This window comes from Stylophora pistillata, chromosome 2 (genome assembly GCF_964205215.1).
Source record: "Stylophora pistillata chromosome 2, jaStyPist1.2, whole genome shotgun sequence".
NCBI classification, from domain to species: Eukaryota; Metazoa; Cnidaria; class Anthozoa; order Scleractinia; family Pocilloporidae; genus Stylophora; species Stylophora pistillata.
Genome location: NC_142520.1, coordinates 11,471,881 through 11,499,700, shown reverse-complemented (window position 1 = coordinate 11,499,700; position 27,820 = coordinate 11,471,881). Strand labels below are relative to the sequence as shown.

Below are 27,820 nucleotides of genomic sequence, written 5' to 3'. Positions count from 1 at the left end.
GTGAGTGGTCAGTGGTTACGCTTGTGAGGTAAAGAGTGGCTTTGTGACTTTTTCACTCAATTGAAGAGACTTGCGCCACTCCTATGAAATGGTTAAACAGAATACAGACTGTAAGCAGTGTAATGTTTTGATTTTAATCCTACCGGAAGTTGTCCTAGCCGAAGTTCTGAGACATTGCAAAGGATTATGGATATTTGTATGGGCCATGCTTTCCGGTTGTCATGGTGGATGAATAAAGACTGGTTTCGTTTTATAGTTTAATCTGGGTTACTGTGCGGCCATCCAAGTGACATCGTTAGATTGAAGACGAGGATTCAATTCGTTTTGTGAGGTAGGGGATATTTTAGGAAGTCATTTGTGCGGAAAGCCTTGCCATTTTCTCAGAAGATGGTGGACAGTGGAACCAGTTCGAGTGCAACTTCAAGTTCACAGGCTTCGCCAGCTGCAGCGTTTGTTCCTCTTCTTGATGTGGCCAGCCTTCCTCCATTCAATCCAAAGGAAGATCCGAAAACACTTGAAGTTCGCTGGAACTTGTAGAAACGCTCGTTTAATCTGTATTTGGTGGCAAAAAGTATTACGAAGGATGAACAGAAAACTGCATTGCTGTTGCATACTGGAGGGTTGAATTTACAGGAGCTTTATTACATGTTATTGACCGGTGCGGATATCAAGCCGTTCGCTGAGAGTATGGAGTTATTGGATAACTATTTCGCACCACAGTTGAATGTTCCATTCAAAAGGCATCAGTTTAGGCAAATGGAGCAGGCGTCAGGAGAGTCGGTGGATCAGTTTGTTTGTCGGTTGAGGCAGAAAGAGATCTCCTGCGAGTTTGAAAATGTCGACGAGGCGATAAGAGATCAGCTTATTGAGAAATGGAAGGATCCAAGTCTTCGCCGTAAGTTCCTTGAGAAAGCAGATGTTACTCTGAAAGATTTAAAAGATTTGGCTCATGTGCAGGAAGCGGTGAACATGCAGGTGAAGGCTATGGATCAGTCATCCGGCCAGGTAAATGCTGTTTCCGGCCGATCTCATTGCAAAGGAAAAGGAAAAGGGACAGCACAAGGTAGGGGCAGAGGATATAGGCCCGATAAACCGTCCGGTGGCTCTCAGGAGACAAAAGTGAGAGGCTGTTTTACCTGTAATTACACTGACCATATGGCACGCGACCCGATTTGTCCTGCCCGTGGCAAGAAATGTAATGCATGCGGCGAGATCGGACATTTTGCAGTCTGTTGCAAAACAATTTTATTGTAAGTGTCCGTCAGTATGGAAAATGCGACAAGTCACTCCGCCACCAAAAAATACTGAGGAGAATATGAATAAGCAGTGTTTTCGACCTGTCACCTTTCTCCCAGCCTTAAACAACATCTATCAGAGGCTCCTTTCGTCGCAGTTACTCCATCATTTCCAGGGCCTTCTCTCTGATTTTCTCGCAGCCTACAGAGAGTTTTATAGCTGCAATACGACGCTGTTTCGCCTTGTTGAAGACTGGAAGGAATGTCTAGATCGCGGGCAGCTTATAGCTGTTGTAATAATGGACTTATCAAAGGCTTTTGATAGCCTCCCCCACGATCTTCTCATTACTAAATTGCGAGCGTACGACTTAGATACACATGGTTGTGCTTTATTTAATGACTACTTTCAGCATAGGCAACAGAGGGTAAAAATTGGCGATGAGTTTTCCACGTGGGAGCATAATTACAGAGGTGCACTACAGGGAAGTGTCCCAGGACCCTTACTTTTTAACATATTCTTAAATGATATTTTCTATTGTATTACAAAGGTTAAGCTTAATGCATACGCTGATGATCAGCAATTATATAGCTAGGATACGGATCACCTTGCCCTGCATGATAGGATGAATAGTGAACTATTGATTGTTGTCGATTGGTTTAGGAATAACGGTCTTATGGCCAATCCAAGTAAATTTTATTTTCTCATACTCGGAGAAACTGATCGTAATTTTTCATTTATAATTATAGTTAATGGGATGAGAATCGAGCAGCATGATGATATAGATCTTCTAGGAAGTAACATTGATTCAAAACTTAGTTTTTGGAAGCATGTATCCCATATATGCGATAGGGTCAATAACCAGTCTAGGGTCATTGGGCGTTTTGGAAAGCTTCTCTCTGGATCCACACGGTTACGTTTATAGTGAGTGCTTCGCCTAGTCTTCGGAGACAGATAAAGTTCGTAATCAGCTTTACTTAACAGGCTTGGTATGGTATCACTAAAAGATAAAAGAGTCCAGGACATATTGACTATGGTTTACAAAGGCCTTTACAACATGGCTCCTGGGTATATCACATCACTTCTCAAAGAGCGCAGTCAAAGTGCGTATGATTTAAGGGGTAAAAGGAAATTACAGATACCAGCGGTGAAGACCACAACTTTTGGACTTCACTCTCTCAGGTATCTCGCTGCCTCTGCATGGAATAGCTTATCAGATGAACTAAGAATGTCGGACACTCTAGCCGCTTTTAAACGTGCCATTAGGAGTTATATATCTAGTGGGGATTAGTATATAATTTTTAGCATTTTTATATGAGGTTTTATATGAGTCTTTCGATTTTAAACTTGTTGTCATTTGTTTTGTAGTTATATGTTCGGAGATACTAGCACATCTAGTGCTATTCATAAATCCTAATGGAAATAAAGTTTATGTATGTATGTATGTATGTGTGTGTGTATGTATGTGTGTGTGTGTGTATGTATGTAAGTATGTATGTATGTATGTATGTATGTATGTATGTATGTATGTATGTGTGTGTGTGTGTGTATGTATGTATGTATGTATGTAAGTATGTAAGTATGTATGTATGTATGTATGCATGTATGTATCGTCGTTTAGATCGTTGATTACCAAATTGAGTACGCTAGAGGTCATGTCAGTTGTTCACCCGACCCAGAATAAAAGGTTACCGTTGAACCAAAAGATTGTCTCGTCCTTGATGTTGAGTTCGAACCTTTAATAGGCCTTACTTCACTTAGAACCTAACTAAGGACTAAATAAAAAATGGCAGTCACGATAACCATAAAGTGAATAACCATAGAGTGAAACCGCTGGTCATGCAAAATGCGGGCAGGGCACAGGGAGCCCAGCCTTAGCAACAGAACGTCAATATTACAAGTCTTTTCTTTAACCTACGTACCAGTATGTTAATATCGTGTCAAGCAATAGCTTAGAAATTTAACCTTGCTTTACCACAAGAAGAAAAGCCCAATCAAACGGAAAATTTTTCAAAAGATAAGAATTCAACTGTTCTATTAACTTACTAAACCGAATTCTCGTAGGGATCGATAATTCCTAATTTCTAAATTCGATGACGTCACGTGAAAAGCAAGAATTAAATCCCCTGGTTCAATAGCCCCAGACGCTAAATCAAAATTTTACGGTTTGCTCAACTCTCGATTTTTTTCACGCAGAATGGCTGGATATCATCAGTTACTCGTTAGCCCTGAAGCGGAAAATGTAAATTAATGCAATAGCGCCTGGAAAAGACCAAAGGAAGGGGAGAAAGGGCTTAAACTAGCCCAGTAGCATTGATAAATCTCGCTTTCCCGATTTAAAGAAGAAATAACTTAGAAATCCAAGAGTGGCTTTTTTAGACGATGGTTTTATCTATAATTCAAACTTAAGAAGGGAAAGTTTAAAGTAGTATACTAGTAACCTTTGGACTGAAATGAGGAAAAGAAAGGACAGTTTTAGTTGAAGGCCTATTTCAAAAGCGATCTCTTTTAACAAAGAAGATCGACACAACATTTCAATCACAATCAGATGCGATGCTTGATAAACTTTCGGGGAAAAATATTTTCGTGACTAGCGGGCACACGTCCATTGAGAGACAAAGAATTGAATAACTGATCAAATAAAAAAGTTGTATATTAAATAACTTAATAATTGCAATAATGGTGAGTAGCTTTAAGGATCAATCTACAAGACTTTAACTGTTCCATGTCCTTTCTGTAGATGCAAATTTACCTCTAATGAAAGAAAAAAGCTAAAAAAAATTATGGTTATAACGATGTAGATAACTTAACTCTTCCCTTTCAGCTTTCAAGGCCGTTTTTACAAACCTCAACACCAGTGGAAGAATTGGTCCAACAACGCTAGGCAGTCACTACACAGGACATGATCATGACGGGCAAGTCACACTGTCCAGCGGCGTTCAACAGTGGACTGTGCCGTACACTGGTGACTACAGAATAGAAGCAATAGCAGCTGCAGGAGGGTACGATAGACGCAATAAAAGTATTCAGTACCGAGGAAGAGGAGCAAGAATGATTGGAACGTTCCGCTTAAACAAGGGTGAAGTCATTCAAATACTTGTTGGTCAAGAAGGAGGAATAAACACGCACGATTTCTCTTCTGGAGGTGGTGGAGGAACGTTTGTGGTGAGAGGAGCCAACACACCTTTGATAATAGCTGGAGGCGGAGGAGGGGTAAATAGAGCTAAGTCAAGACATGAAGGATGTGACGCCAGCAAAAACACAACAGGGAATCCTGGATACAAATCATGATCAGGGGGGAGCAATGGACATGGTGCACAGACTGCTGATGATGATTTTTCAGGTAAGGGTATATCGTGATGATTCCTTACATCGCAGCTGTTCATTTAATGTTATATCATAATCATATTATAACGTGCGCTCTAATTGGCTTATAATTTATGAAAAATGGATGGTTGATAGAGATTGCTCAGGCTGACTTCATGAGTTTACCCGCGAAGTTTCAAAACTCTCAAGATTGTTTTCCCTTTAACCGTTTAGAGCTCTATTTGAAAAGAAAATGTGCTAAAATGATAATCGTTTCGAAAAACAATGAGCATGTAGCTCTTTAAGGCGACGGAATTAGTTTTGGAGTCGACGATACTTTATTTACCAAAGGCGATGCGTGAACGTGGCTGAAAAGAAAACTGAGTTTTTTTTACTTCAACTGAGGCTTCGCGACGTTGGGGGGAATGTTATTTTATTTATTTATTTATTTATTTATAGACTTCGCTAAAAGCAATTTGGCAGGAGAGATCTCACAGAACTAATGTTGCAGTAACGAGACTCCTAAACAAGCAAAAAAAAAAAAAGAAATTGCAATCGAGTAGTAGAAATTATATGATTAGAAACAGGTAATTAACAACAGAGTTTGGCTAGTAATGCAGACTCCTAAAAAAGTAAAAAAAACAAACAAAGGAAATTGCAATCGAGTAGTAGAAATTATATGATTAGAAACAGGTAATTAACAACAGAGTTTGGCTAGTAATGCAGAGACTTCTAAAAAAGCAAAAAAAAAAGGAAATTGCAATCGAGTTGTAGAAATTATATGATTAGAAACAGGTAATTAACAACAGAGTTTGGCTAATAATGCAGAGACTCCTAAAAAAGCCAAAAAAAAACAAAAGCAAAAAAAAAAAGAAATTGCAATCGAGTAGTAGAAATTATATAATTAGAAACAGGTAATTAACAACAGTTTGGCTAGTAATGCAGTTAATGGTCTGCTCATGAAATTTTATGCAGACACTTTTGAAAGTTTAAGGAACTGCAGGATCATACACAGTTGAAGTTAGATCTAAGTAATGTTTCTTCAAATTACACTGAGCGAAAAATCAGATTTGACGTCAGACAAATGCAGTCCAAATGTGGTTCAAATGTGATGTTTGTCATATTTGTCAGTATTTGACTTGAAGACAAATATGACAGTTGTTCTAAAGATAAATAGGATAATTGTGCATTTGCTTTTGGGTGTAAATATGGACAAATGTGGTGTAAATCTGAATTAGATATCATGATTTGTCCTGCTCTAAACAAGGGCAAATGATGACATTTGTAAGAACAAATTCAGAGCACGAAGGGTAAGTTAAAATACAACAACTACGCACCATAACAGATGTAGAGCAAATATCATCTTTGTCATGGAATAATCCAAAATTCTCTTCCCCTCCATTGACCCTGTTGTCAATTTGCACAAAATGGCTTTTTCCACATGCTATTTCACTAATAGGGTTTTTACCCGCGTGACACATTGATCATGTAACTCCGGAAGCTAGAGTTGCTTCGATCCGGCTGCCCTTCGAGCAACTCCTCTCTTCTGCTCTCCAAATTTCCCGCACGTATCCATAACTCGATATACGCATCGGAGGCACATAACTCTTTAATACATCTCGGATAAAATATACTTATATGGAAAATAGAACTTGCTGCGTGTTTATAAAAGATCATATCTAAAAATTAAGCTATGTAGTTTTGATCTGCAAATATCGACAACATCTAGGTTACTGCTCACATAAACAGCAGTTCCTCCTTTTACCCTCAAAACCGATCTTGACCAGTTCCTGTCCCGTCTGAACATGTTGTAGTTAGGTATGCTGACAACTGGGCCAGGTTTATCTGGCTCAAGGTGTGTTTCGGACACGACGCAGACATCAATATCGTTCTTATTTAAATGATCTTCGAGTGTACGGCCACTCTAACCCGGTTCCTTGTTTTAGTCAGGCTACAAACGTTCGTAAATAAAAATTTTGGGACAGCAAACTCAGTTTTCGGGCTTTGCTGACTTGTTACAGATGAGGTCGATTGTCTTGTGTTCGGGATCAAGCAGCGGTCTCGCGGTACATGCATAGCCTTAGTGTTCGGTTGTCTCTGAGTGATGACCATTTATATCCGATAAGCTTTCGTGTTGTTAAAATAAAAACGTCTTTTTCCTCCTCGGCTTCCTCGAGATTTGAGAATGCCATGTAATTTCAGTGAATGTAACGTGTCATAATTTGGCCAGCAAGCTCGTGATCGAAGGCCGTATAGGCCATATTTACTGTAAAGACGAGTCGCGGTAGCGGTGTTGGTCGGAGAACGGAAAATATTTGGCTCGAGTTCATGGCGTACGGACCGAGTGGAGCGCGGTCCGTGCTTCACGACCGACTGTCAAATATTTTCCCATCCAGCCCGATCAAATTAATCAACAGGCATCTTATCATAGGACCACTTCCAAAATTTGGTTCACGCTAGATAGGACGCGGTGCACGAGCGCACGCTGAACAATCACGATAAAAATCCTACAGGAAAAGTTTTCCTTTGTTTTTTGGGGCAGAATAAGAAACTTATAGTTCCTTAACCCGTCCGCCCCTACACACGTCAGCTTTCACCATGGTTTTTAATGAGATTACGCGCGCGGGGCCGTACGGGTCAAATAATCATCATCTAAATTAAACTTTAGGTAATGTGTTAAATCAACTCACAGTAGCTTGGACAGGAAAAGTAAGATAAGAAAAAAAGAAAATTAATCGAAATTCCTGAAACTGAAAACTCCTATGTCGACATAGATACTCTAATTAATAAGATGAAAGATTAATTACAAACTGTAATTATGTTTAGTCTGTAGTTTTCCTCTTTACATATATATTATCGTAATACCTAGATGTTTGTAAGCACGAAGATTAATGTCTACATGTTGTAATTGAATTTATTTTATAAAATATGTCAACTGTCTGGCTTGCCGCGATTAGCTCTTTGCTATTTGCAAGCCGGCGTAGTAATGACCATCTGATGTGAACAAATAATAATAATAAAGGTTAAAGGTTAAAAAAAAACCGTTTATACAGTTAGCTCTTACAGAAGCTAAATACTAATATCAAAGCTCACGAATAGCGGCTCAATTAAAAAGCATTGTATTAAGGTTTGGCCGAGCCGGTTACGGTTAAAATTGGAGCGTTTTAAAATACGAGTAAAAAATTCCAAAATCGAAGGGGTTAACATCCTATTAAGAACAAAATTTCGCTTTTGTTTACTAAAAAAAATTTAATATATTTATTGTATTTCAGGTGGTGGTGGTGGCGGGTTTTACTCCAGTGGAAGAAGTGGAGAAAATTTTAATGGAACCGAAGGATTTGGTGGAGAAGGTGGTAAGGGGTTTATTCAGGGAGGGGTGGGTGGAAGAGCCAAGTATAACGATGTCGATGGTGGGTTTGGTGGAGGTGGTGGAGCTTATGGATGGAGAGAAAAAGGAATAGGAGGAGGAGGAGGAGGAGGAGGGTACTCTGGGGGAAGCAGTGGAAATGGTGGTTTTGATACATGTGGGGGTGGGGGAGGCTCTTACAACGATGGAAACAGCCAGGACAATGAATGTTGTTATAACAACGCTGGTCATGGTCAAGTGACTATTACGTTCCTGGAGTAAAAAAGGTTTATCTACTGTGGTGATAATAGCATTACCATTTAGCTTTTATTGATTGGCATTCTAACTGACCGATAGCACTCAGTTAAAAGGCCAAATAAAGTGTAATTGTTTAATTATTTAACCCTTTGTGAAACACAAATGTCACCCATTTTATTTTTCACTTGGTTTACTTTCAGCCATTATTTCTTTAGGTCATTTATTCATTGGGGTCGACGATGTGGGAGGCGAGGGCGAAGGGAAAGTGGTGCAAATAGCCAACAATCTAATCGGTACTTTATATCAGTAAATGCATCTCCTAATTAGAAAATTATCTTTCAAAAGTATTTTATGACCAGAGTTTTTATGTTTGATCAACAACCAACCAATAAGGCTTTTCCATTTAAATACGACTTGACAATGATGATAATATAGAGAGTGTTCAATTACTAAGTATCTCCCAGGGGATATAACTGTCACTATCAGTCCTACTCGGCCAAACAGATTCTCATTTGTGTCTGATCAAAAATTGAGCGCTATTTTTTTTCGTTTGATCATAAACTGAATCTCAGTTGTTACTTTTTAATGTGGATTGAAATCAAGATCGGTCTGATATAAAAACTCAAAAGGTGAACGTTGTTCTTTTTTTGTTTTGTTTCCTTATTGTATGGGACTGTATGCCCCCATGATGTTTAGAGAAATTGTCAGTTAAATGTCGAAAGTATTTCGGGATTGCATTAGCTTTGCTTTACTTCGCTCTGTGATCTGTCCAGAAAACTCGTGTCACTCTCTCAACCAATCAGATGCAAAACTAAAACCAATCACGACTTGGTCAACAGCGTTTTCCCGCGCTTTAGGCAGCTCGGCTGTTTTTACTTTTTCATTAAGTGTTAAAGGTATAGTTTCTCTTATTTCTGGTTGACCATTGTGATCTCTTTGGTTTTTGTTCTACGGTACTCACTCGAATAGCGCTCTAAACCTTGAAAAAAAAGGGTCTTATCTATAGTTCAAAAGTCAAATACGGAGATTTTTTTTTCAGAAATCGAGTCTCACTTGTTATACCTTTTCACCCTAGCCATGTAGAAAGATCCCACTGTCGCACAGACCGATCATCACACTGTGCAACTTAAAATTTTGGAAACATTTCCAGATGATTATATGTTCTGGAAGCTTCGGTTTGAGTATTGCCTGTTCGTTCATATCAATCCTTCGATAAGAGTCTTCACTGACCTTCTTTCACCGATGTTCAATGAGATCAGCGAAGATTTGAGGTCAAGCAGTAAAGACGCCTGTTTTAACAGTGTGGAATTAGACTGGTATAACAACAAATTGGTATAACAACAGCAAAATCAAATGAATCGCCACGGCAACTTTGTAAATTTACGTGTGAAATTGTAAAGTATGGACCAGAATTATTAGGAAGTATTTACAGGTATTTCATTTTACGACAGTTGTTAAAAGGTACTGCTAGTTTTGTATTAAATAGTCCTGTTTAATGTATGAGTTATAGGTATTTCTTAATCATTTGAAGAACGGACTACTATTCCCTTTGTTTCTGTAATAATAATCTATATCATATGCTTTGACAGTCTGTTCTGAATCTGAAAAAAACCACTCTATGTATTTCGTAGAGGTACCGCTTGTGATACACAGAAAGATATCGTTGCCATCAGCCTAAAAGGTGTCTGGTTGACCTATGGTCTTTCCGTTGAGTTCTGATTTCTTTTAGACACTAACTAACGAAGAGACCACGGGCTCTTACAGTGAGCTAATAACATGAGGAAAAAAACATTTTCTCATAAAGATCTTGAAAGTGTCAAAGGGTTTCATGAAATGGCAGCGATGTCGATCTGTGGTGGGACATCACTTACGTTCATTATTAAAGAATATGTTGTTAAACACACAAATACGAGGTTATTACGTCATATTACCAAGTAAACTTTCATTCAAAGCTGTTGCTACATCGTAGTAAATACTGGAAACTTAGTGCAAAGCTATTAATAAAAAAGGTTCTCCAGTGTATTGTTTGTGAATTTCATGATATTGTAATGAAAATATTTCAAATTTCCTCATATGTGCGGGCTAATAATGCGATGTTTTCGATTTAAAAACACGAAAAAATAAAGAATAATAGCAAAGGGACGAATAAAGAAACGAAACCTTGACAAACTGATAGATTTAAGTCGATGGGGGAGGGCGGGGGAGAAGAGGGTAAGGCGAGGGGGAGGGTGGGGAGAGGGAGGAGGGCGGGGAGAGTGGGGAGGGCGGGGAGAGGGGGAAGGGCGGGGAGAGGGGGCAGGGCGGGTAGAGGGGGGAGGGCGGGGAGAGGGGGAGGGAAGGGAGAGGGGGAGGGCGGGGGGAGTGGGGAGGGGATTATCTATGTTTTGAAGCAACCGCTCTAAGTTATAACTGTCAGAAAAGGGGGGGGGGACTGATAGCATCAAAACATGCGTTTGTGATGGCAACATCGACAAGGAAAATGACTTGACATGTGCGAGACAGACTGTGGTTGTATCGGATATGTATTCGATACAAGGTCGTTGTCGCACTCATTTACTTCATTCTCTAATGTCCATGGATAGAAAAAAGTCAACTGAAAAAAGATCACAAAACGCTAACTGCTTCGATCTATTTAGCTTTAGAAACGTAACAAGATACTGAAAAGCGAAACATCATAAAATGAATATACTTACCAATATTTGCGGCTCTAGTTCTCAAGAGGATATCCAAACACGTGCGTTCACTAACTCGACTGATCTGTTAACTAATCACGTTTCATATACTGTAATACGATAAAGATTATGACATCATGGTAACACAGACACTATCCGGTGGAAAACTAAGCCCATGAAAATATAAGTATTAACTCTAATGCTTATAACACGTGGAAGGACGAAATTCCTTAAGGATAAAACGAAATGGAAAATCAGAGTTTTGTAGGATTTCAGGCTCAGTTAGACTGTAAAGGAATCATCCGGTGATAAAACTCGAACACAGCTAACACCCTTCTAGTATATGTAGTTTCGCGTTTAAAAACAAAAAAGAACAAAACAGGTTTGATGAAATTAAACTTAAAAATGCATCCAAACTGACATTGCTATTAAAATTCATACAAATCCTGACGATGTCAGAGCGACTGCGATCACGCTGAGTTACATCGCGGTTCAGCTCATCATGGTGATCTCCGGTCCTTACAATGAAGCAAGCCTCAGAAATAACATCGGCCGTCCTTTGGGTAAACTGAAATATTTACTAGAATAATTGATGTGGACAACAAAAGAGTAGAATGCTCCACTTCTGTACATCTTGACCTGCTAAGGCGTACACGTTTCTAGATTTCGAATGTGTCGTTAGAACACCTGATCATAGATTCTAGAACTCAGGAAAGTTCTCCTAGTTGTGTAAATTTTTGAAGCTTCGGGACTAATTGAGTTTAAAGAACAGAGAAAAAAATTTGTGTTTTTGTAAAATAAAATTGTAAAAGTACTAAGAAGTCGTTTTTTCAATATCGTAGAATTATAGAACCACAATTATTGTTCGCCCGCGGTCCGAGGTCGTGGCAGTACGGGCCGAGCGAAGCGACGTTAGGCCAATATTCCCCAGCACGACTCAAGCAAGCGAGGTTACCAAACTTTTTTATGTTCTGTTTATGTTTATATTTTGAATCTGCCGGTTTTCGCGAACAAAAATACGCAGCTTATGACCATTTAAGTGGAAACAGTCTGTATAGCAGCATCCCGACGGTCAGAGATTTTCCTCTGGACTACCTTGCCATATAAAAATATTGTATAAACTAAAACCATGTCAGAGAAAATGTTGTTCTTCATCGTGGATTTGTTGATAAATGAACGTTTAATCGTTTGTCTCATAATGTAATATAAGGCTATCGATTATATTGACCGCGACTTCTTGACTGCCACACTGCTAGAAGGGTCTGGATGGGGAGGGGGAGTGGGTACGAATGTCCGGTTGTCAGTTAAAATTTCGGCCATTTATCAGTTGTCAGTTAAATTTTCCGCCATTTGTCAGTTGTCAGTTAAATGACTGTTAATGATTAACTTGGCAAGTTAATTATTACTTTCCGACCCTATAATTTTAGCTGAAAAGCACATATATATAGCGTACACTCGAAAATTTAGTCAAAAACTGATACAATAAGAACTGCTTTTTCTTAGTACTGGAGTGAAATAAGATCTTTCAAATGATTTTCAGTCATTGTTTAAGTCAGTTACGACTCTTCTGAAAACAAACTTCCGTTTTCCCGTGCAATCATCAGAAAGAAAACAAAACTTGTGAAGAGTCCTCTAGCATAATATATTGGATTTATGTTTTGTTTTACAAAGCTTCGGTTGCGGTTCGCTCTGACGAAATGATTGGAAAGGAACGTTCTTTTGTGTACTTTTCAACTAGGTTATTAGAGAAAGCGTAACTAAGAAACCCAGGCGAAAATGGGCGCGAACTGGCCGCCCAGATCTAGAAACCGTAATTGGGGTAATATCTTCATCCTCTTGGTCAGAAACGGCCGTTTTCTGAGTCCGTGTCATATTCGTCTGCATGTGTTCGCACTGTCAGCAGCTGACACTTCGACGATACAGTTGTAAACAAATGTGATATCTGTTACATTCCCACCTTTCGAAGGAGCTTGAACAGCTCCTTTGTCGCTGCTGAACCGTACTGACTGATCTCCCGAGTTGAAATCGTTACCTATTCCCGCCAACAAGTCCATCTTGGTGGAATCTTGTTGCTTCCTGTAAACGGCCGGTGGTAAAGCCCCCGCCCTGCCCTGCCCTTGGTAGTTTCCTCCCGAACTGTCCTTTGCCTCAAAGGACGATATTTCTCCACAAATTCTTTCATAGCACTTTCAATCTCGGGGTCGATCTCTACTGAAGGTAGAGGTCGCATAAAGTTTACATTTGCAAACTCCGGGCTGGTCTGAGGGTCAGGATAGTAGGATTTTTCATGAATACTTGGCTGCTCATTTCGTTACTCTCTTCAACGACTCCTTGGTAATTAATCCAAAGTCTTGGGAATACTGTAATGAGGTGAAGGTCTTATGCTTAAAATGTGAAAATGCTTGTAGATTCTCCATAACTGTTGTGAGTAATGTCCTCAATGCAATATCTTGGAGATAATCGTTGTCAATTGAAGCTGTGCTGTTGTGCAGGCGGTGCATTCCTTCTTCGAGAAGTTTAAGTGAGACTTGAGTTTTATGAGACACATAAGATTTTTCTTTAGCCATTAGGACTGAATAGACTTTACATACTTTTACTTCAGTTTTAAGTTTATTTACTTTAATTAACTTTAATTTTGAATTTCCTCTCAATTTGTTAAGCGCCTAGATCTATCATTGGATAGGCGCTATATAAATATCATTATTTTTATTATTTATATTATTCAATTTTTCACAGTCACTTTAGCTATGTCATTATAATCTACATAAAGCATAATTTACATGAATTCAAGAATGAGAAAATTCTGACGGCGCTTATAAGTCGACATCTAATGGGCGTTTTATGATAAAGAGTAGGCTATTAACTGATATAAATCTACCAATACCAAACCACTCCAATACATACTGTTTAATTCGCTTCCAGTTCCAGCCAGCATGGTAGGAAGCTCCAAATTCCATTGCTCGTCCGTAGTTAGCGCAAAATTATATCGCTTTTGCCGCCTGATTTCGGAGCCATGCGATAAAGATTCACATCAAAATCTCCGAGGCCATATTTACTAGACAAGTCCTTTAGACCAAGAAACGAAGTAGGGTGCTTTATCAGCGCCAGTGCGGTTTTAACATCTTTGATAGGAATGCGGCTTCTGTGACGCTCCAATGTCGTTTCCGACTCAATTCAGTAAAAGCTTACAACAGCTCTTAAAATACCAGCATTCACGGCCATCGCGTAAGTTGACGTTCGAGTTGGGTATCAAAGACCATATAACTGATATGTGACACATGACCTTCATGTGGATGGCACATGCGGTAATTATTAACGAAATAGGACACTCTGGCGTACTCCTACTGATATGTAATGGAAAATGTACTTTCTTTGAACACAATAAATCAACTGTCCTTATCTTACATCCAGTTTTTAGGATACCAAGGGCGATCCGGGCTTTTGTCAGTTGTCAGTAAAAGCCTACCACAAATGTCAGTTGTCAGTTAGTTTTTCAGCGATTTGTCAGTTGTCAGTTAAAAATTTGGCCATTTGTCAGTGGTCAGTTAACCCCATCCAGACCCTCTGCTAGTCTTCGGAAGTTAAGCAATTAAGAAACAATTTTCAAATTTCTTTGAAGAGTTCTCTTCTTTTCTCAGTAACAAATTATGGTAGCCAGTGACACGATATAAGAAATGTCAAGTTTATGTCATTTTCACGTCAATGTCATGGACTTGGGTAGTGAATCGCAAAAAAGTCATTTCTTGCAATGATATCGTAAAGGGTTGAATTGAGTTCGACTATTTTTTAGTCAATCACTTCTTACTCACAAATTTTGGCTGAAACTGCCTCAGCATTTATTACTTTACTCTCCATTACCTTTCTTTTTATGATAACACGTCGTTACATCGAAACACTGGAAACAACTTGTCGTAAGGCGTACGGTACGTCACGAGTTTTTTTACCTGTTTTATTGTTTGGGATCCTCGCAATTTTGGCGAGAACAGGTAAGTCAAAATGTTTGTTTGTTTGTTTGTTTGTTTTTTTTCCCTAAACACTCTTATACCTAATCAGGAAATAATTTCGTCTTTTAGAATATATTGTGGTTAATTGTGATGATATTTCAGGTCAGGTACACAAAGGAGGCTGTGAACCGAAAATTATCAATTGCAAAACCTGCTTTAGATGTCAATAGTAAACGTTTACGAAATTAGTAAACAGGCGGCAAATTTTTTCAGAATTACGGTTTTTCATAGTGACAGACGAGATGTTCATGAATTCAATTGCTTGAATTCAATATGTCATCTGGAGGGTTTTCGTCTTCGCCCATTCGTAAAGAAGAAAAAAAACTAGACAAGCTATAGCTACCAACAAAGCCGTCAGACGTCTGCGCATGTGCGAAGGTTTTCAGTGATAACATGTATGTAGAACTAGGTTGTCTCACAAGAGTTACAAACAGCCACAAAAGTCGATATCTCCCTCTCCCTACGTTTTATCTTATTAAAGATCTCTGCAGACGTTTCAATTTCTTTCGCTTATTTTGCGACACAGCGGGTAGGGAAATTGGCGCTCAGCCGGCCAGAATTGATCCCCTCGCGTATGCCTTGCCCCTTGACATCCAACCACTGTGTTATAGCCACCAAATTGTGGTAGCTTAGTTTCGTGCATCTATCATGACTGACATGCTACTCACATCGTGATTGCGCCAGCCGAAGAAAAGGAGAATAAGTCAAAGAGGTGTTGCAGAAATAAGAAAGGCTGGTAAATCAAAAAACGAGCCCGAAGCATATTTTATTTCCCCTTTTTCTCTTTACAAGAATGAACTCGTTCTTCTTTAGTGTGAACATTACTATGCGGTGATCATTTTGAAAAAAAAATAGGAAAAAAACCTTGTTTAAGAATATATATACATATCTGTCAGCTTCAACGGGAGTGGGTTGGAATCCGCAAAGAATGGCTCTGTTTGGATCTCTGTGGCGTGCTGTTGGGGCTAGACTCCCTACTTTTACGGTTCCTCTCTTCATCCTGGGCCCAGTTGTTTGAGGGCTCATATGCACTCAGCCAGGATTAAATTTTAATCCGGTTTCTTTATCCCCTTGTTCAAAGCCGTTCTTGGATAATTTTCTCTATTCTTTTAAAAGCATCCAATCATCAAATTTCCGACAAAAGTAACTGTACTGAGTTTTCATGTAAAGCTTTGATATCTTAATTCAGATTTCAAAATTGTGATTTTGATTTACAGTTAGCTGCAAGCAGTATTTTGAGGATGGCTTTGAGCGTGATGGAGTTTACCGGCTGCATTTGGATGGACCCTGCACAAAGCCAGTCAAAACAATTTGTGATCAATCCAGAAGGTTTGGCGGGGGATGGACTTTATTGGTAAATCTACCATTCCAGTCCGTATCATTTGATTGAACAGAAAGGCTGCTCTGATTCTTGCACCGTTATGGGTCACTTTTTTGTTGATCTGGTTTACCAGATCCCACAAATTGATCACTTAATGTTTTACTAAGGGGAACACGACACAAAGTTAATTGCAATTGTAGATGAGTCGGACGAGAAATTACCTTTCATTTCTCCACGTTTTCAACTGCTCTAATACACTCTATTTGAATGGATTTGAAAGATAAAAAGCAAAACGATTTGTTAATCTAAAACCGTACGATACACAGATACAAGCACTCACCAACAAGGGTTGGAATGAAAGAACAGTCCTCCAGCGAAATGCCTACGCACTGGCCGGTAAGCTCAGATGGGCAGACTTTTCCATTTTAGGAAAAGCTGACATCATCAAGCATGATTCGACCAATAACAGCCCGTTTCTGTATCGACTCGATGCAATTCAGCCAGGATTGGCAAGCTCCGAATCACTACATCTTCACTGGAAACTTTCCTAATCAAACAGACGTTATGATGGTGAAACGATTTAACGACTGGTCGAGTGGAGAGTTTGCCATAAGCAACCGAATGCCTTGGTTCCCAAGGCGAAATCGATTGGCATTGCTTACAACGAGTGATTCGTCTGTGGGACATATACCCTGGGGGACCTTTGTGGCGCAACAAAAATGGCCCTTTCTCCCTTCTCCATGGATTTCTGGCAAAATGGCCTTTCCCAGGAGAAAATGGTATTGGCTGAAGGAGCTAAGACAAGGCAGGTTTATTGTTTGAGTTTTTTAGTGCACTAGGGATGTGGTATACCAAGTAGCGACGCAGTTTATATCTTACTTCTATGCCGAACTAAGCTTTGATTTTATATTTCTCAGATTACAAGGAACCAGACCTCATTTGCCCAATAGAGACACCACTGCCAGGTAAAGATAAGATAAGAACTTGGGTATCAGTTTAAGTGTCTTGCTCTCTTCGGAAGATTCACTGCAGAGGTAAATTGCTTCAAACTGCACACATGTATAAGTGTTAGCGCCCTGAAGAAGGAATGGGGGGGGGGGGGTGGGAGGACTTAGAGGATCACATGGTTCTCAGAGAAACTGAGGGGGGTCAGTCGTCAACAGAGTATGAAGAAGGGGGGGGGGGGGACTAGAGAAAATTGAATACCGATGGGAGATCATTAGAATAATACAGGGAGGAGAGAGGAGGGGGGGGGGGTCATTATAACACAACCAGAAAACATCTGTCTCCCCACCACCGAGTGATAGATACTGACCGGTCTATTTCAGATGTAAGTTATTAAAAGTTCTCTATTTTCTGACCCAATACTTATGGATAATATCATGACTACTTGAGTCAACGGTGGTTACAGCTCTTGGTCAGCGTGGAGCGTTTGTAGCAAGACCTGTTCAACCGGTTACAAAGTCAGAGCGAGGTACTGCAACAATCCACGACCTGCGAACGGTGGAAAAGACTGCTCAGAGCTGGGACCCTCGCGTGAAACTCTCTTGTGCAAGCCATGGCCCCCTTGCGGTGGTAGGCTTATTATTCGCTGTCTTAGTAGCGAGTTTTCTCTGCGTGAATCAAAATTACCCTCGCTGGTTACATATCCTTTGCATGCAGTCTGTCACTAGTTCTGTGTGACGCAGATGAAAGAGCCCATGACTCTCCTGATCTGGCATCGACAACTCACGTTGCCTGGTTATCACTTAAAGGCAACTTGAAGCAGTTAATTTTGTTCAGCTTCGTAACTGAGTGACGGTTTTCGATAAATTATACCAAGAGCTCGAAATTTGCATTTAATGTGATAGTTGACGAGGAAGGCACCCGAATTAAAATTTTGAGCATGTAAATCGAGAACGAATGATCAATCGCAATCGAGCAAAACTGAACAGCATTAGTGTTGTTTTTTTTTTCTCTTTTTTTCGTTTTGTAACAGCACACTAATCGGGCTGTTTATTTGATTCCCATCTACTAAAGGAGTAGATATCCAATAGCTAAGCCAATCAGATCCCAGCAACTGTGACAAAAGGCATATGGATTTAGATAGACTCAAAGACAGACAGACGATACACAGACCGGATAATGGGAGGTTGGGGGAGGGGTGGAGGGCTGGAATCGATGTGCGGTAGGTTAGTCGGATAGACGAATAGATGGATGAAAATATTTTTTTTCCTTTTGTTTAGATTTTCCAAAGCACAGTCCACTAAGAAGCCCGAATGGACTATGTATCAGCCCCAAATCCCACTCTTGTGTAGTCAATGAATCAGAAATTCTAGTATTTGACACAGACTGTATAAGTGACTCGTCATGGTTTCTTCTACTCAAGGATGGCTCCCTTCAGCACGCATGCTCTGAAATGTGCGTCAAGCCAATGATTAATGACAGCCTACCAACTGAAGGGACCCCTGTCGGCTTGTCGTTTAGTGCTTGCGATGATAAAACACACAGGTGAAGATTGACGCTCACATAATTTCTCTTCAACTTCTACAACCTAACATCAGTATGCATATTCTCCATACTGGTACAATGAATATATGAAAATTCATATATTTTGAACTGCGGTTATAGATACGTATGATGCACGATCCTCGCAGAAGAGAGCGCTATTTATGCAATAGCGAAAATCAGACCTGAATTTCATATATTCATTGTATCTGATTTATCATCACGGGTTTATTACGAATCAACCTAACGGCCCGCTCCCAGTCGGCTTGTTAGCTCAATTGGTAGAGCGCTACATTACTATCGCAGAGTTCAGTGGTTCGATTCCCGTACAGGCCTGATTTTTTTCAGGTCTGAATTTCGCTATTGCATAAATAGCGCTCTCTACTGCGAGGATCGTGCATCATACGTAGTCTCCATACTGTTGTCTATACATTTTCTAAGGTGCTGGCAAGGAGAGTTAGTTTAACAATCCGAGCCTCTTGGGTTGGTGATCATTTCCTTTATTTTCATGAACTTACTGAGTGATTCAGGGGTGATATTGTAAGGAAAAATAAGATTTTGACTCTTAGGGACCCAAGGGTTTAATTAAAGTTTGAAAAACTGATGCATAATTATATTTAACTAAAAAGCAGGAAAACAAAAACCTCATCAGATATCGATAAAGGGGGCAAGTTTCTGATTAAAAACTGTGGTACTGCGCGCGTCGGTGGGGGTAAGAAGGTAAATTATGTTTTATCATCTAAGTTGATAATGTAAGTTGGCCACCGTGAAGAGTTTAAAAGCTAACATTTCGAGCGTTAGCCCTTCGTGAGAGCGAAACTCTTAACGATAGCTAATTAACAATTATTCCACGAGCGCGCGTTGGATATGAGATGATAAATAGCCAACGAGGCGCGCAGCGCCGAGTTGGCTATAATCATCTCATATCCAACAAGCGCGAGTGGAATAATTATTTTATCAAAAACGTTAAATTAAATTATTAAATCTTATTAAATTTTTAGCTCCCTTTTAATTTTAAGCTGCCACGTACGCTTACCATATTTGTAGATTATGGTATATTGGCTGATATACCATAATGGCTAAGCCAATAAAAAAGTCTTGAATTGCATTATCCAATGATTTAGTTTTTTATAATTTACATTATCCGACTCAGTTGATAAAACTACTGTGTTACTCCCACTGACGCAGCACCACAGTTTCTTCAGAAACTTACCACCCTTATCAGATGTGGTCATATTCCACGATCACTAAACAGCGTTTTCAGTGCACTGTCAAAAGCCAACCAGATGTGTTTTTTTTTCTCTTCTTAACCATGTATTTTATTGAGATTTTTTCTCCTTAATGGTCAAGAATTTCTTGACACTGCTCCCCAAGGAGAGGCTTGTGTGTTTCTTCTCAAAATTGCAATGCATTATCCAGCAAAAAGCTTATAAGAAAATACACCCAACCGAACAGAAAGGGTGGAAAATGTCCTTTTTGTCATCGCTGTGTCACCCTTTGGAAGTCGCTCTTAGTAATATGTAACACTAAACATTTCCCTAAAACTACTGGCAAGCTTTAACAACAGTTTTCGCAGAGCCGAGAGTAAAGATTTTTGCACGTTTAAAACAAACTTCTGCTTCTTTTATTCCGATCACGTCCAAATAAACGGTTACAACAACAGAGAGAGAAAACAGAATACACTATTATATATATGCTAATTCCTAAAAAAAAAAATTTGGAATAACAAGAAGAAAAGACACACCTGGACCAATCATAGATCAAATTAACTATTCCTGTGAAATATTTCAAATTTAAAATAACAACGGCAAACATAATATGCATAATAACAACACTCCCACTTTTGACGTTGCTTATTTGACAGTCTTCATGCCTAGCTTAGTAACAAGTTTCTCAAAGCGATGCTTAGGCAAAGGTTTCGTAAGGATGTCAGCAACCATCTCGTCCGTGCCAATGTATTTCAAGGTGATCGCTCCGTCTTGTACTCTTTCGCGAACGAAGTGGTAACGTATATCGATGTGTTTTGTCCTGGCATGGCCCACGGGATTTTTAGCCGTCGAAATAGCCCCTTGGTTGTCTTCATATATTTCAGTTGGTCCCTCTGGGGGTTCTCCCATGTCTGCCAATAATCTTCGAAGCCAGATTGCTTCCTGAGTGGCCGTACTGAGTGCTACATACTCTGCTTCTGCTGTCGACAATGCGACGGTAGCCTGCTTTTTGCTTAGCCAACTTACTGCCCCACACGCCAGTGAGAACACGTTTCCTGAGGTAGAATGACGGTCACCCATATCACCCTCCCAATCTGCATCTGAGTAACCAATCAAATTTCCATCAGCAGATTTCTTGTAACTCAATCCAAGATATGCAGTTGCTTTCAGATATCTGAGGACTCGCTTTGTTGCTGTTAAATGAGTTTGTGTCGGATTGGCACAGAACTTCGATACAACTCCCACTGCTTGGGCGATGTCTGGACGAGTTGCGATCGCAGCATAAAGTAGACTTCCTACAGTCGATTGATACGAGGTCACATCAACTTGTCTGCTAAAACCATCTTCCTTTTGCAGCTTGACGTTCAAATCAGCAGGTGTAGACACCGGTTTTGCTTCTGTTTGCCCAAACTTCTCGAGCATCTTTTCGATATAGTGTCCTTGATGAAGGAAGACTTGCTTATTTTTCACATCTTGAACGATACAGACCCCGACATAGTAATGCAGCTCTCCCATATCTTTCATCTTAAACTGCAGCTTTAGACTGTCCTTGACACTTCTCATCTCCGTGATGTTTCTTGCTAGAATCATCAAATCATCAACGTGGACCCCAATAATAGTCAGTGCATTCTTTCTGATAAATACGCAGGGATATGCAGAGGCTTGAATAAAACCAATCTTTTCAATGCACTCCCGAAGAACTTTGTTCCAACAACGGGAAGACTGCTTTAAACCATACAGCGATTTCTCTAGCTTGTATACCAGATGCTCCTCCCCAGGTTTCACGTATCCTTCCGGCTGCTGCATGTAAATTTCTTCATCAAGTTTTCCGTTGAGAAAGGCTGTTTCTACGTCCATCTGGTGAATCAGCAAATCATTCTGAACTGCAAATGCTAGCAGACAACGTATTGAAGAGAAACGAACAACAGGCGAAAAAATTTCATCATAGTCAATATCATATTTCTGGGTGTAGCCCTTGGCCACTAGGCGTGCTTTGAATCGTTCCACTGTACCGTCACAGGAGTGTTTCAGTTTAAACACCCATTTGCACCCAACAGCTTTCCGACCTGGAGGTAATTCAACCAACCTCCATGTCTTGGTTTCAATCAGCGAATTGTATTCTGAATCCGTCGCGACTTTCCACTCTGCAGCGTGATCACCTGATCTTGCTTCTTGTATAGATGTAGGTTCATCAATCCCAGAAAGATGATAGGCCACATGGTGTACGCGGTGAGTTGCCGTGTCTGCGTATTCGTCATAACCATATCTGACTGGTGCTTTTCGTGTTCTTACTGACCGTCGAGGTTCCCCTGGCGAGTTATCTTCTAAATTCTTCATTTCTTCTTGTTCTCCTTCATCTTTTCCAGGGTTTACTTCGTTTTGCTCTGCTTCCTCGCTCCTTGGGTCTGGCTCTGTTGCCATGGCTCGCTTCTGGCCGAAATCGTTTTCATTAAACTCCACATCTCTTCGGATATACATCTTTCGGTTCGTCTCATCAAAAAGACGATATCCCTTTGAAGTTAAGCTGTAGCCCACAAAACGCATCTTCCTCGATTTCTTGTCAAGCTTTCGTCGTTCACTGCCTGGTACGTGGGCGTAGGCCATACACCCAAATACACGCAAGTGGCCAACATCTGGTTTCTTTCCATACCACCGCTCATAAGGAGTTTCATTCTCTTTTAGCGCCGTCGTGGGAAGGCGGTTTCTCACATAGGCAGCTGTAAAAACGGCTTCAGCCCAAAAAATGTCCGATAATGCCGCATGCGCGATCATCGAACGTGCAGACTCGACCAAAGTCCGATTCATTCTTTCTGCTACACCATTCTGTTGGGGTGAGTGTGGCACTGTCAGCTCATGTCTAATTCCTTTCACCTTCAAATAGTTCCGTAATTCAGTGGACAAATACTCGCCGCCATTATCCGTTCGCAAAGTTCCTATTGCCTTGCCGACATCGTTGGTAACGGAAACTTCAAATTCTACAAACTTCTCTAACACTTCTGATTTGTGTTTCATGAAGTGTACAGCGCAGCACCTTGAGTAATCATCAATAAACGTAACAAAATAATTTGCTCCTCCAATCGATGGCGTGTGCATAGGACCGCAGACATCACTGTGCACCAGCTGTAGTCTTCGCGTCGAGCGAATCTCTCCCACTGCGGGAAACGGTTTTCTACACATCTTTCCTGCCAAACATCCTTCGCAGAAAGACAGTTCAGTTATTTTCTTGATGTTAATCCCTCGTACGGATTCACTCTCCACACATTTCTTGAGGCGTAGCTCGTGTACGTGTCCAAGAGGTTGATGCCATAAGTCGCTACCCTGAGATGACTCAACTGAGACGTACGCAGTGTCCGTAGTGATTGCAACTTGACAGTCTAGTTGATAGAGTTTATCAACCAGTGATCCCATTCCACGAAGCTTTCCATTTCCATCCCAAATACAACATTTTTGGGGACCAAACTCTACAGCGTTGCCCTTAGAAACTGCAGCTCTTACAGAAAAAAGGTTGCAAGTGAGTTTAGGGACGTACAGGACATCATATAAGACTGCTTTCTTGGATTCGGTTGCTTGAAACAGCATATTCATTCGTACACTCCCAGATCCCAACGCTTTCACAACACGGCCATCACCCAGCGCGACATTTTCAGGCTCGCCAAATTCCTGAAAATTCACCAAAACATTCTTTTCTGTCGTCATATGACTTGATGCGCCCGAGTCGATAACCCAAGGATAACAACTTTTGTCTGTAGACTCCACGCTCTCAAAAGACGCCATAAACGCAGTAGCATAAACGTCTTCACCTTCGAAATCATAATTATTCGGTCCGCGCTCGTCGCTGTCGACTATTTTTGCTTTGTGCCATTTAAATTTCTTGGGACAATAACGACGGATATGACCCACATCACCGCATTCGAAACATGTCAACTGCTTACGGGGCGGATCGCTTGGACAATTACGGCGAATATGACCCGCAGCACCACATCCAAAACATGTTGGCCGATCGCGTGGCGTATCTCTCCTGAAGGCCCCCGTTAGCGCTGATTCAGCTTCATTCAAGTGACCGGATAGCTCAGATTGCTTCATTTCTTCGTGAATAAGTGCTTGTTGGACAAAATCCAGGCTAACTCCATCTACTCTTGCTTCGATAGCGGTGACAAGGGTCGCGAAACTTCTCGGCAAACTTCCTAACAAAGTCACAACTTGATCCTCTTCGGAAATGGGCGCTCCAATTGCCGCAAGTTTATCAGTGATATCTTTCATGAGCTTCAAATGTTGTTCCACCGGTGTACCTTCTTTCATCTCGGAACGAAAATATTTCTTCTTTAAAAATAGTTTGTTCGCGAGTGTCTCTCGTTCAAAATGTTTCCTTAACGCATCCCAAGCTTGCTTTGGTTCTTCGCTTGAGGTGATCAAGTAAAGCTGAGCGCTATCAATCGCCAACACAATTGTCGAGAACGCCTTTTGTAGCCTCGATTGGTAAAGTGTTTGTGCCGTTGGAGTCGCATCGTGTGCGAGGACTTCTGATCCTTCTATCAAGCCCCATAATCCTTTCGCCAACAGTAAATGTTTCATTTGAAATTTCCAAGTGTTCCAATTGCTCCCGTTAAGTTTGTCGATCGAGAACTTTTCCTCCATGTTTCATTTACGTACTCCTGGGCCCATAACCTAAAGATTTTTGCACGTTTAAAACAAACTTCTGCTTCTTTTATTCCGATCACGTCCAAATAAACGGTTACAACAACAGAGAGAGAAAACAGAATACACTATTATATATATGCTAATTCCTAAAAAAAAAAAATTGGAATAACAAAAAGAAAAGACACACCTGGACCAATCATAGATCAAATTAACTATTCCTGTGAAATATTTCAAATTTAAAATAACAACGGCAAACATAATATGCATAATAACAACAGAGAGAAAATAGTATCATTTAAGTTTTAATTTTGAATTAGATTTCAAAAGACCAGTGGAATGGCTTATGGGAAGGCAATCAAGTACAGCCCTGGTGGATTGTGCCTGCAGTCTGTCAGTGGTAATATTCCAGTGAATGGAGACGGGGTAGCATTAGGCAGGAAATGTGTCGAGGGATCTGACGCTTTTAAACGAGTTTACACATTTCCAAATCCAGGTAAAAATGTGTTTATTTTTTCTTGCATCATCTTTTAATTTCTTGTTATAGAAGGTTTCGGATCTTTCCTCTATGAAATTTTTATACACCAATATTGAAAGGTTTTTTTTGCAGTGTGCAAATTAGCGCTATCAAAAAATATTACTTGTCAGTTTTCACTCTGATTGAAAGATAATTTGGTTTTCAACAAAGTTAAGACAGTAATCTAAATTGGCAACCGTAAAGAGTCTCTAATGCTTGCAGTCGAGCTCCAGCTCTTCGTTACAGCGACGGATTGTTCAAGTTGCCGACTTTTTCTCTTCATTGACTATTTTTTCTCTTCAACGCTACGAGAGATGGGAAAAGCTCGGTGCTATTCAAGGTTAATAAGAATTCACTTTATCATTCATGTCTTAGTTTTGTCTTGAACCTTCAGACTGCAGTTATGGTTTACAGACCGGTTTACTGAGTGACTCTCAACTTTACAGCAGCTCTGCATTAGGCGAGAGTTATACGGCATCCTACGGAAGGCTTCGAAACAGAATAAGTGCTTGGTGTCCAAATGGGTATGATTAAAGCTCTCTCTTCCGAAAGGCATAGAAGTGCAAATACTGTATACTGAAAAACTTCGGTATTATAAAAGGATTTCCAGCCCTGAGAAAGCCGACACAACGCAAGGGTAAAATGACGGCATTTTTCACGTGTGTTTCATATCGCCAGTCAACTGCTAACACGTCACTCACCCTTCGCGCCACTTTGTTAGGTTGACGAATGAATGGCACACCGTTTACAATTTTCAATCCAAAGTCGATTATCGAAAATTTCTCGGATTGTGGCCTTTTGTTTTAATACGAAAAAAAATAAAAAATCATACATGGTTACTCGTAGATATAGGATTTCTCTTCTTGTGTTTAACTCGATATCTCAGTCATTCATGAGATACTTTGTATATACCAAGTTGAACGCTCGACGAAAAATTCCCTACTACCTTGTACTCAGGTACTACTTTTTTGTTAACTTATGTCGATCTTACAACCATCTCCACTAAGCCAATGCAGACTTTCATTTCGTCTGTCAATCCATGCACATAACACACAAAAATATTCTAAAAGATCGTTCAAATTCCTCTATGCCCTGACTGCTTTCCTTATGGAAAAAAATGCGTGTAATCAACAACATGCAAACTCCCTTATCTTTCAGCGATAATGCCGAACCATATTTTCAAGTAGACTTGGGTTACGCTGATGAAATAAAGGGCGTGGCCATTCAAGGTCAGGAGACTAAATATTGGCTCGTGCGCAAATTTATTCTGAGTTCCAGCATGGATGGTAGCACGTGGTTTAACTACACCGAAAACGGACTGGGAACTAAGGTAGAAGGAATGATGTAGTCTTAACTATTCTGTGATCAGTGTCTGTATTTAACGCCTCGCTTCAAACCTTTGCCGTTTTTTGTTTCTGTTCAAATGGAGCAGTTTTCAGTCGCGTTTCGAGAACCCAAAACCAAAACAGGCAATCGGAGGGAACCTCGATGTCATCATTTGACAGTTAAAGCTCCAAGTAGAAACAAGAAGACTTCACGAAATGCAAGAGAACGCTAGCCATGACGAAACCATGATTGGTCTTGTTTGCTATATATCAGAACTGTGCCACGCTACTACTTTGATGTTCGTCGAGAGAAATACCCTTCTTTAGGCGAGATGCTGTTCAAATTATAACACGATCTTTTGCAGTTGAAATGAAATGAATTATGTCGAAATGTTGCTTTGCAAACTTTTTTTTTTTTGTAATAGATAAAAATGTAACTGGAAAGGCTTCCCCATCATAGAAATGAAAAATAACAGAATCGTACGCTGTTCTATTCTTTCATTTGATCACATTTCAGGTGTTCAGTGGGTCCTCTCACCCATTGCTTGTAAAGCCCAATACAATAGAACCCTCTGTGACTGCTCGATTTGTACGAATCAACCCAGTTCAGTGGTACGGTAAGCCCTGTCTTAGAGTGGAGCTGTACAGATGTTCACTTCGAAATGGTAAGAACTCTTATACTGTAGACAATTTCTGTTCCACAAAACGACTTGCTGATTAGTAATCGTTCGTTTCGCTGATAGGATAGCTTAAGCGAGAGTAAACTCAGTTAAGAAGGAGGGGAAGGAAAAAACGCCTACAGTGACTGAGCATTAGGCTAAAATAATTATTCGCCTCAAAGTCGTTAAAAAGCAGGGGACCCTTAACTTCACTTTGATGAGTAAGATAGATTCAGCGATATCTTACACACCACACAACGCTCATACCACGACATTATTTGGTGATCAGCAAATTGGACAGGAAATGACAGCAACAAGGCAGTGGTATGGACTCCTAACTCCATTCTAACCTAACAACATCATTGTGCATTAATAAAATTGACAAGAATTATTAAAGAGTGCTTATCCTGTCTGGGAGAGGGAAATAGGACAAAATGCTTTGAGAACCTGCAGTAGAGTTGAGTCCAAGAAGTGAAATTTGACGAACAGCGATTAACCGAGCGGCGGTAAACGCGGGAAAATAAATCCCTTGCACGAATTCACCTTTGCAGAAAATGCATGCTTTCGGCTGGTTAATTCCAGTGAACATAGCGTTCGAATGCGCAAAACGGCTGTAAATGGCAGAATACATGTTATTTTCCATAGATTAACCGAACAACAATGAAAGGTAAAAGGCCGGAAAATGCGTTTCCACGAATTTCGTCGAATTCGCTATCGCGGAAAAGCGTTGGAAAATGCATGCTTTCGACAGGATAATTCTTGTGAACATTTCATTCACCTGGCGAAAAACGGTTGCGAACAAAAGAAAACATAGCATTTTCTATGCATTATACGAACTGCAAACTTTGG

At 40.2% G+C, this 27,820-nt stretch overlaps 1 protein-coding gene and 1 pseudogene across 1 annotated transcript in view; both read left to right on the top strand.

Moving 5' to 3' along the window:
* Positions 1-27,820, top strand: part of LOC148737119 (uncharacterized) — a 141,004-nt gene that overhangs the window by 75,147 nt on the left and 38,037 nt on the right. The gene's annotated exons all lie outside the window — the stretch shown is intronic.
* LOC148737123 (uncharacterized) lies at positions 688-27,033 on the top strand (annotated as a pseudogene).